Source organism: Perca fluviatilis, chromosome 1 (assembly GCF_010015445.1).
Source record: "Perca fluviatilis chromosome 1, GENO_Pfluv_1.0, whole genome shotgun sequence".
NCBI classification, from domain to species: domain Eukaryota; kingdom Metazoa; phylum Chordata; class Actinopteri; order Perciformes; family Percidae; genus Perca; species Perca fluviatilis.
The window spans coordinates 2,520,971-2,531,458 of record NC_053112.1 but is presented as its reverse complement, the minus strand read 5'-3'; the positions used below and the strand labels follow the sequence as shown (position 1 = coordinate 2,531,458).

The window sequence follows — 10,488 nt, the reverse complement described above, 5'->3', positions numbered from 1 at the left end:
CTTGATTATTTCACCTATCACAAGGTTTTTACTGTCGTGATCCAGTTTAATCATAGCCATATCCATAGGATAGAAGATATATACGCAAGGCGTGTAAATGACAAAAAAGTTAGAAGAGAATTTTCTTTTGTAAAAGACAAAAACAACAAGCTACAGAGAAGGCCACTCAAGCCTCAAGCCACTCTCTCGGGGGCGCCGGACGTTTTCCAACTCTCTTGGTTTTGTTATTTACTCACATGGCTTTTCCTACCTCAGCTAAGCACCCAACTTATTCTCTCTTTTCCCAGTCTGAAACACATGAAACAAATGGACTGTATTCATATAGCGCTTTCCTAGTCTTAGTCTTTTCTAGTACAGTACCATTCACACAGCCTACCAAACAAGGTGCCACCTGCTCATCAGATAAACATTCACACACACGTTGACGATCCAATGCTACAGCATCGGGAACAATTGGGGGTTCAGAGTCTTTCCCAAGGACACTTCGACATGGAACTGCAGAAACAGAGATTAGAAAAACCAACCTTCTGATTAGTAGGCGACCGCTCTACCACCTGAGCCACAGCCGCCCCAAGGTAGCAGCTTGTATCTCTGCCTGTCTGACTGACATCTCTCTATTATTATTATAATATTCTCATTGGATGTCCACACACCACTGTAACAACACCATAAACAACACTGGCTTGGCCCCATCATCCTCCACCCTCTCATCCAAAATCATCAGAACTGGTTCAAAAAACCAAGACAGCAATGGCCAAATTGTCAAACTCAAGGCTTCAAAAGACAGTCCACTAATTAGGTCCTGTTTGCATGTATGTGGACTCGGCCAGTGTGTGTGTAATGTTTAAAATAACGGAGTGAAAAATGTAATTTATCCTCCCTAGATTAATAAAATATGTCTTCTTCATCTTCTAGTGGAGGGGATCCAACAGCTCCTGAGAGGATTGAATCTGTTCGCTGGTCCACAACAGAGAGTGGACCCTCTCAGGTATGAACATTCAACAAGAGCTCAAACTCTGCAGGTGCCTCTAATTTCTTGTCCTTCAGCTGAAGAACTTCTTATTTCTGTTCAGAGGAGAGAGTAGGCCTGAGTTAGGAAACACATACAGAAGTTTAGAATGGATACATGAAAATCATTCTCATTTTAGTCCTGTTAGCAGCATGGCTCTAGGGAGAGTTATGTTGGTCCATCACTTTGTTCCAGACTGAAATATCTCAAAAACTACTAAATGTGTTGAGATAATATCTTGTTCTGACATTTAATTCAATTCAATTCAATTTTATTTATAGTATCAAATCATAACATGAGTTATCTCGAGACACTTTACAGATAGAGTAGGTCTAGACCACACTCTATAATTTACAAAGCCCCAACAATTCCAACAGTTCCAGTAATTCCCTCAAGAGCAAGCAGTGCGACAGTGGCGAGGAAAAACTCCCACTTGGGAAGAAACCTCGGACAGACCCAGGGCTCTTGTGAAGCGGTGTCTGACGAGCCGGTTGGGGGTGTGATGAACAGTGGAGATAGTAGTCACATTAATAATGGAACAGTGACTGGATGTAGCGGGAAGCTGCAGGGTTCAGCAGGACGCAGCATGACATTGCAGGGCATCACTGAGCTCAGCAGGGAGTGCAGCAGGACCACGGCGACAGCTGCGACCAGGATCTTGGTGCCAACGTTCTCCAAGGAAATACGCTGGGGGAAAAAAGCATAAGGACTCCGGGGAGTAAACTCCCCAGAAGCTAGGATTAGTAACTTTAGTAACTTAGTAATTTCTGGGACGGGCTGCACACAAATAGTAATAGTAATAGTAACAGTAATAGAAAGGGAGAGGAGAGAGCAGCTCAGTGTGTCAAAGGAAGGAAGTCCCCCGGCAGTCTAGAACTATAACAGCGTAACTATAACAGGTAACTAAGAGAGACAGGTCATAAGGAGAGGTAGCTTTTTCGGGCTTAGAACTCTCCCCCTGCCGGATCTGGTTGGCTGGCCTGCCTCCCTCTACTTTGTTATGTATTATTAATCTAACAATTATGAAGAGAAGCAGTTGGGCCAGTTAGGTGAACACTGCAACTCCTCACTCCCTAACTATAAGCTTTATCAAATAGGAGAGTTTTAAGTTCATTCTTGAATGAGGTGACAGTTTCTGCCCCCGAAACCCAGATCGGGAGCTGGTTCCATAGGAGAGGAGCCTGATAACTGAAGGCGCTCTAGCTCCCATTCTACTTTTAGAGACTCTAGGTACCACCAGTAACTCTGCATTCTGGGAGCGCAGTGCTCTAGTGGGACAATAGGGTATTAGGAGCTCTTCTAGATATGATGGTGCTAGACCATTTAGAGCTTTGTAGGTCAAGAGAAGAATTTAAACTCAATCCTGGATTCAACAGGAAGCCAATGCAGAGAAGCTAATACAGGAGAAATATGATCTCTTTTCTTAGTTCTTGTGAGAACACGCTGCAGCATTCTGGATCAGCTGGAGAGTCTTAAGAGACTTATTTGAGCAACCTGACAGTAGGGAATTGCAATAGTCCAGCCTGGAAGTAACAAATGCATGGACTAGTTTTTCAGCGGGCGTTTTTGAGACAGGATATTCCTAATTTTGGCAATGTTACGAAGATGAAAAAAGGCTGTTCTTGAGGTCTGTTTTAGATTGGGCATTAAAGGATATATCCTGATCAAAGATAACTCCTAAATTTCTAACAGTGGTGCTGGAGGCCAGGGCAACACCATCCAGAGTAGCTATATCTTTAGATAATGAAGTTCGGAGGTGTTTAGGGCCCAGCACAATAACTTCAGTTTTGTTAGGGTTTAACATCAGAAAATTATAGGTCATCCAGGATTTTATATCCTTAATGCACGCTTGAAATTTAGCTAGCTGACTGGTGTCGTCTGGTTTGATTGACAAGTATAATTGGGTGTCATCCGCATAACAGTGAAAGTTAATTGAGTGTTTTCTAATAATATTGCCTAGAGGAAGCATATATAAGGAGAATAGAATTGGTCCAAGCACTGAGCCTTGAGGAACCCCGCGACTAACTTTAGGCATACTTGGAGGATTTATCATTAACATTCACAAATTGAGATCGATCAGAGAAATAGGACCTAAACCAACTCAGAGCAATTCCTTTAATGCCAACCAAGTGTTCCAATCTCTGTAACAGGATTGAATGGTCAATAGTGTCAAATGCAGCACTAAGATCTAGTAAAACAAGAATGGTGACAAGACCTTTGTCCTCCAGTTAAAAGTTTCGTTTTTTTCCAGTGCCCTCTCTGTGCTTTGATTCTTTCTAAATCCTGATTGAAAGTCATCAAATAAACTATTGCATGTAGAAAATCACATTTCTGATTAGCAACCACCTTCTCAAGGATCTTGGATAGAAAGGGAAGGTTAGATATAGGTCTATAATTTGCTAAGACCTCAGGATCCAGGGTGGGTTTTTTCAGAAGAGGTTTTATCACAGCTACTTTAAATGACTGTGGTACATAACCTGTTAATAGAGACATATTGATCATATCTAGTAATGAGGTGTTAACCACAGGTAATGCTTCTTTGAGTAGTCTCGTTGGGATGGGGTCCAAGAGACAGGTAGATTTACGCTGAGGATATCTTTAACATTAATTGTTGAAGGTCTATAGGATAAAAGCAGTCTAAGTATATGTCGAGACTAGTCTTTATTTCTTAACGACTCTGCGTTTAAAGGTGAACCGTTAGAAGTTGAGTGTAAAAGGTGATGAATTTTTTTTCTTAATTGTTGTAATTTTATCATTGAAGAAGCTCATGAAGTCATCACTACTCAGAGCTAGAGGAATAGATGGCTCAGTAGAGCTGTGGCTATCTGTCAGCCTGGCGACAGTGCTGAAAAGAAACCTTGGGTTGTTCTTGTTTTCTTCTATTAGTGATGAGTAATAGTCTGATCTGGCCTTTCTTAGGGCCTTCCTATAGGTTTTGAGACTTTCTTGCCAATCCAAACAAGATTCTTCCACCTTGGTGGAACGCCACTTACATTCGAGGTTTCGCGAGATTTGTTTTAATTTGCGAGTTTGAGAGTTATACCAAGGTGCTAGTTTCCTTTGCTTCATCATTTTCTTTTTCAGGGGAGCAACGGAGTCTAAGGTCATTTATTCCCCAGAGGATTCATCCATAGTGATCCTCTGAGTGTTCCTCTGGCATCACCAGCAGGTATACACTTTTAGCTTTAAGTTAAAACATCTCATCATCTATTGGATGGATTGGCAGAAACGTCTCCGTGCATATTTCACATTGTGTTTTATCATGTGGGAGGACATTAATGAAACCAGAGCAGATCAGTGATGTCTGTGTCTCTTATTATTTCTACATTATCTTCCAGTTCCTCTTAGATACCAGTGACCAGTTAACTGAGATGAGTTTCTCTGTCTCTCAGACAAACTGAGGAACTCTGCATCATGTCTAACAGCAGTTAGGACTCATGTTGGATAGAAAATCATTCTGACTGTGTTTCTTCCTACAGGGTCCAGAGGCGTGATCTGATGAAATGTAAGTGTGTTAGTTTCTCTTTAAATACACAGCTGATAGTTTGTATTCATTAGAACATTACTGACTACATGCATCATTTTTAAATTTTATATAAATGAACCTCAGCACACAAGCATAGAATAAACTTGTCTGATGATAAACTGCTGCTGTGTTTTGGGTAACACTTCATAATAACCATCGCTAATAAATGATAAATGAATAGTTAATTTAACTTAAGTTAATTAGTGGGGTCATCTATAGCAATTGTGTGACCGTGGAGAGCGAAGGTCACTGGATTTGTCATCTTTAAAGGTTAAAGAAAAACATTAGCTGGGGTGCCCCTCCTAATACATGGTTTCTCAGACTATTTGGAACAAGAAATTCATAAATGATGTAGATTTATTGATTTAACCTATTTTTGACCTTAAAGAGCCAATGTTTTGCTCTTTAAAAAGAGATAATGTTATGTGCAGAAGTTATCATTGATAATTTGTGTTAGCAAAGTTAGACAGCTAGCTAACATTGGCTAGCTAGCTAGCTAGCTACTTACATGATTCGGGTTTGCAACACTGCTAGTTTCAGCTCCAATAGGCCTACTCTAGCTACATAGCTGATGACTAGCTTCTATTGGTACTCTACTGTAGTGTTTTTTCTCTTTTTTAAGTTTATGTGAATGTAGCATGAAAAACAAAACACTAAACACTAACACAAAGGTTAACTTTACTCACCAACAGTAAAACGATGCTAACTAGCAGGCTACTGCATCATATCAGACCGACCACTGTGCAAACGTTACTATCATCCTCACCAACGTAGCTTTGTGGACTTTTGACTACTAATAACCAAGTGAAAGATAAAGCATTCATCGTAATTATGTTACCTGTCGAGAGGAAATGTGGCAACATCTGCATCGTTCTTCAGATCTTTAAAATCCTGCAGCTTACGCCACCTCTGAAAAGCCACTCCAATATTCACCGGAGTTTGGGGAAACCTTTCTGCAGCTCGTGCGCGGGGAGGGGGGAGGGGAGAACGTTATATATGCATGTACGTGCCTGAGCAGTGATTGACAGGCAGATAGACCACCCCTGTGGCCCTGATTGGAGAAAATCAACCGGGAGCGGTGGAATTTTGCCAATGGCACTACAGGCTGTAGGAGGTGCCAGAGGAGTTTTTTTTATTTTACATAATTCATGTAGTTCTACTGGAACATAGGGTCAGTTTCCGCAAATATGACAGAAATGTAGTTTTATAAGACTTACCTACTGCATCTTTAATGCTCTATGATGATTTTGAAAAATGTACATTGAAAGAGTCAAAAATTGGCGGCCATCTTGAATTTGAAGGTCAAACATAGGTCAAATCAATAAATCAACATCACTTATAAATTTCTTGACCCAAATAGACTCAGGAACCATGTATTATGCAGCACTGTGGGCAAAACCATTAAAAAGTTAATTTCCAGCTTGGCTGATGGCAGACATTTTGGATATAGGGCACATTTTTGTGAGGGTTACCCCGGCTAATGTTTTTCTTTAACCTTTATAGATGACAAATACAGTGAGAAACGAACCTTCGCTCTCTACGGTCATGGAACTGCTATAGAACTGAATAGTTATTTTACTGTTAACTAACAACAAAATTATAATTGATGTTTTCTAATTATTAGTTATGTTATAATTTATATTATTTTAACAGTTAATTGTTGCTCAGATCATAATATTTTATATATTTTATACATTTAAGTATTTGTAAATGATTAATAAATTGTATTAATAAACATTATTTGGATTGAGTTATTATAAAGTTGTATCTGATGATTATAATAACTTGTTAATGGTTAATAAAGAGTTTTTAAAGCTATAAACTATAGGTTTTATTTTATAATCTATAAACATTGTTATATAATTTATAATATTTAATTATTAAATATCATTTCATTAACAGTGTAATAACTATTAACTAAAGTTTAACTAATGATGTTATTAATAACTGCAGCTGTGTCTCGTTCTCTCCGTCAGATTCCTGTGAACTCACAGTCGACACAAACACAGTGAACAGAGAACTCAAACTGTCTGACAACAACAGGACGGTGACACGGGTGGAGGAGGATCAGCCATATCCTGATCATCCAGAGAGGTTTGACTGGCCCCAGCTGCTGTGTAGAGATGGTCTGACTGGTCGCTGTTACTGGGAGGTTGAGAGGACAGGAGGAAGGGTTTCTATAGCAGTGAGTTACAAAGGAATCAGTAGGAGAGGAAAGTGTTGACTGTTGGTTTGGATGTAATGATCAGTCCTGGAGACTGTGGTGCTCTGATGATGGTTACTCTGTCTGGCACAATAACAACAGAACATCCCTCCCTCCCTCTTCCTCCTCTGTTTCTAGAAGAGTAGGAGTGTATGTTGACTGTCCTGCTGGCTCTCTGTCCTTCTACACAGTCTCCTCTGGATCACTGATCCACCTCTACACCTTCAACACCACATTCACTGAACCTCTTTATTCTGGGTTTGCGTTTGGGTCATATGGTTCCTCAATGTCTCTGGGCTAGATTTATCAAGTTTGTTTGTGCCTGTTTCCAGGCATTAATTGTTTGCAAAGACTGACTTAACCGATGTTTTTACAAACAGGGCACCCTTGGGTAAAATCACAGAGTGCCTGCCACATGAGCGAGAAGAGACAAGTTGCGCTTTCAATATGCATTCGTGGGAGGGTCATGGGGAAAGTGGGAGTTCCACCCAAAAGGGTGGGAAGATATGCGTAAAGTGCTACTAATTATATATTCTATAATTCTATTTGTAAAGTCTGTGTATTTACAAAGACTGCCAATAAGAGCGCGCCTCTATTCCGCGGGGGGAATTCTCTGCCTCTTAAAAGCAGGTCTAAACCAGCCGCAAGCGGGTTATCTCACATTTGCCTCCTGGTGAAATGGCAGCAGTAATCCAACCAAGACGAAGACAAGCCAAGGAGACAAGCTAAAAAGATTTTTGCCATAAGGATCAAACTTTTTCAGTTGAGTGAACACAACATTATTAAGCGTTACAGATTAAGCAGCCATGCAATATTGCAGTTACTGGAAGAAATCAAAGATGACATTGAATCTCTGACTCAGCGTTCACATCCCATTCCAGCAGTTGTTAAACTCCTCGCTACATTACACATATTGGCATCAGGATCATTTCAAACAGTCACAGCATCAGCAGTGGGAATATGGCAGTCTGCACTCAGCCGAATCATAGCACCAGTACTTTACGGTTTTACAGAGCAATGTATGGTATAGTGGGCGGAGAAAGGCGGTGATTACCCGATGAACTGCAGGTTTGGTAAATACAACGTAAGCTGTATCACAGCGTGCGCTTTCTGCGGGTTGGCCATGGCGCTGATAACGCTACATTCGCAAATGTATGTGCATCTGGCCCAGTGTGTTCTCTGTAGGAGGAAACAACTTCCTGTCCTGTGGTTTAAATGTTGGTGGAGGATGAGGCTTCACTTTGGTTCACATCTGTCTCACTGATTGTGTCTTTAATGTCAGAAATGTTCTTCTTCTTCTTTAGTAATGTTGAAATGATCTCCTCAGGGATGAATACTAGTTGTGTATAAATACTTTAATCATGTTTTATTGGAGCAGCTTCAGCTGTTAGTGATTTATTTCCATAAAAGTTTAAAGATAAAAAAGACTTGAGTTCAACATGTTTTAACAAATGTAAATCTGTTTAAGTTTGAAAATCAAACAATATAGATGTTCCCTTAATAATTAAGGTATTGTCTACTTTATTAGAACAGTTTTGATTCTTCTTCTGTATATAATCCAATGAATCTTATTTCCATAAACAGAATATGTGTTTTGGATAAAAACTCCTGTAGTCTCACATGTATCCTTCTGCTAACTTCACTGTGATAACAAATTAATTATCTGGTTAAAAACTGATTGCAAAGATGGCCGGTCTGGGTTTAAAATACATTTTACATTTAGTTTCCAACAGAAATGAACTCTCTCATGATTTCAACAGAGGAGGAAGAAGTACTCTGATCTTTCACTAAAACTAGTAATACCACAATGTAGAAATACTCTGTTAAGATCTGTCCTCGATAAAAGAAATATTTCACTGACTAACAATCATATGATCTTGTCGACTAATCGATTAGTTGATTTAATGGACAGGAGTCTCGTGGGAAACATCACTGCGTCTATCTCTGCCACAGATTGGGATTGCCAGTTAACATATACGACCATATATATATATATATATACAGTATCCAGAGATACAGAGTCATTTTTTGCAAGTCCATGTCAAGTCTCAAGTCTTTGAGCTCGAGTTCAAGTCAAGTCTCAAGTCTTTGAGGGGCAAGTTCAAGTCAAGTCTCAAGTCTTTTGCCACAAGTCCAAGTCAAGTCTCAAGTCTCTGGCCATCTGATCTGTCCCTAACACTGTATTGTTAAATCTTATGCATTCAAAGCATGTCCTGTAGCTACCAGCCATACAGTACAGTATCAAAATCAGTTGAAGGATAACTTTATGGGGTCTACTTAACACATCCCTCTAGCCCTCGGACCTGGTGAAATATTAACCTAAGTCTGTCACATCACTTTGCGATGGTTAGCTTGTTACCTGTGATGATATGTGCTAAATGCAACATCTCTTTCACTCAAAAGAAATTCTAATGTCGAAGTGGAAATCAAGAGAAAAATGGCAGCGCCACACCAGTTACAGAACAACATGCATATCAGTGTCAGTCCAAATTACACACAATAAGCAGTTTGAACTCACTGATGTAATGCCATTTATTTTCTAAGTGTTAGTAGGCTCAGTGAAACTGAGTCCAGCGCGAGGGAGATCGGACTCAGAGGAAAAGAGGTTAGTGAGGCCAGCATCTCCACGGCAGGTGACAGTGTGCACGGATCCGCTGCGCCACGCATGGATGAAATAATGAAATAGTAAATAGGACTACAGTAACAGAAATATGTGCAGAATTAAGACAGTCAAGACGGCCCACTGTTTGGTGGACTGGGTACACCTTGTTCACTTTATAACCTACAAATAATCCACGGGATCAATTACGCATCACATGAGTTTGTCCACCAGGCACAGCATTTGTTCCTGGGGAGAGGGATCCGTGTGTCCCGCCTCCTGTACACCATGGATGTCTTAGCGTCAGCAAGTACTAACTATAAAGATACAATTTGCCTGTTCCCAGCATTAGCACAACGCTTTGCGATGGTTAGCTTGTTACCTGTGACGATATATGCTAAATGTAATGTCTCTTTGACATTAGTGTGTGAGTGACTGACCTATCTGGGTGCGTTTTTAGATGCCTAATGACGTCCGACCTTATTGATCCGGCATCATTTATCTTGGTGCCACACACTTTGCATGTAGCTGTTGGCTTACTGCCACTGTTTACAAAGTTATTGAAAGCAAAACTAATGACAAAAGGCACACCTCCAGGAGGACTTGGTGTCGCCATCGGCAATGCATTTTTTTATATGTGAGTGCGCGCACATAGGCACGTGCGTTACGTTGCACATTATGGCAAAGGGCAGAGGACATACAGCTGTATGAAAACAGGTTGCAGGTTGATGAGTCTCGAAGCTCGAGTCCGAGTCAAGTCTGAAGTCTTTATATCTTATGTCTAAATAACTGGCCTTTAAAAATAAACATCTGCCTACCTTTTTAAAGGGGTGATAGAATGCAAAACCGATTTTACCCTGTCATAGTTGAATAACGACAGTTCGGTGGGTAAATAGGACATACATATAAGCTCAAAATCCCATTGACACCCCTTTACTATGAAAATTTCATATTTTGAAACTGCCGCTGAAAACGGGCGAATCCCAACAAAGCTGGAAGTTGACGTCAACCTCCCAAAAACCGGAACCTTTGTCAGCCCATGGGTGTATTAAGAGAACGGTCATGCCCCAACATTTACATAGGCTACACAACTGACCTGAGATCAGGTAGTCTTCTGAATCTAGGTCGTGCAGATCTCAGAAAATGTATAC

The 10,488-nt window shown here is 40.3% G+C and overlaps 1 pseudogene; it reads left to right on the top strand.

Annotated features, from left to right (window-relative positions):
* The first annotated feature begins 6,519 nt into the window (after positions 1 to 6,519).
* LOC120561553 lies at positions 6,520 to 7,039 on the top strand (annotated as a pseudogene).
* Positions 7,040 to 10,488: the final 3,449 nt, after the last annotated feature.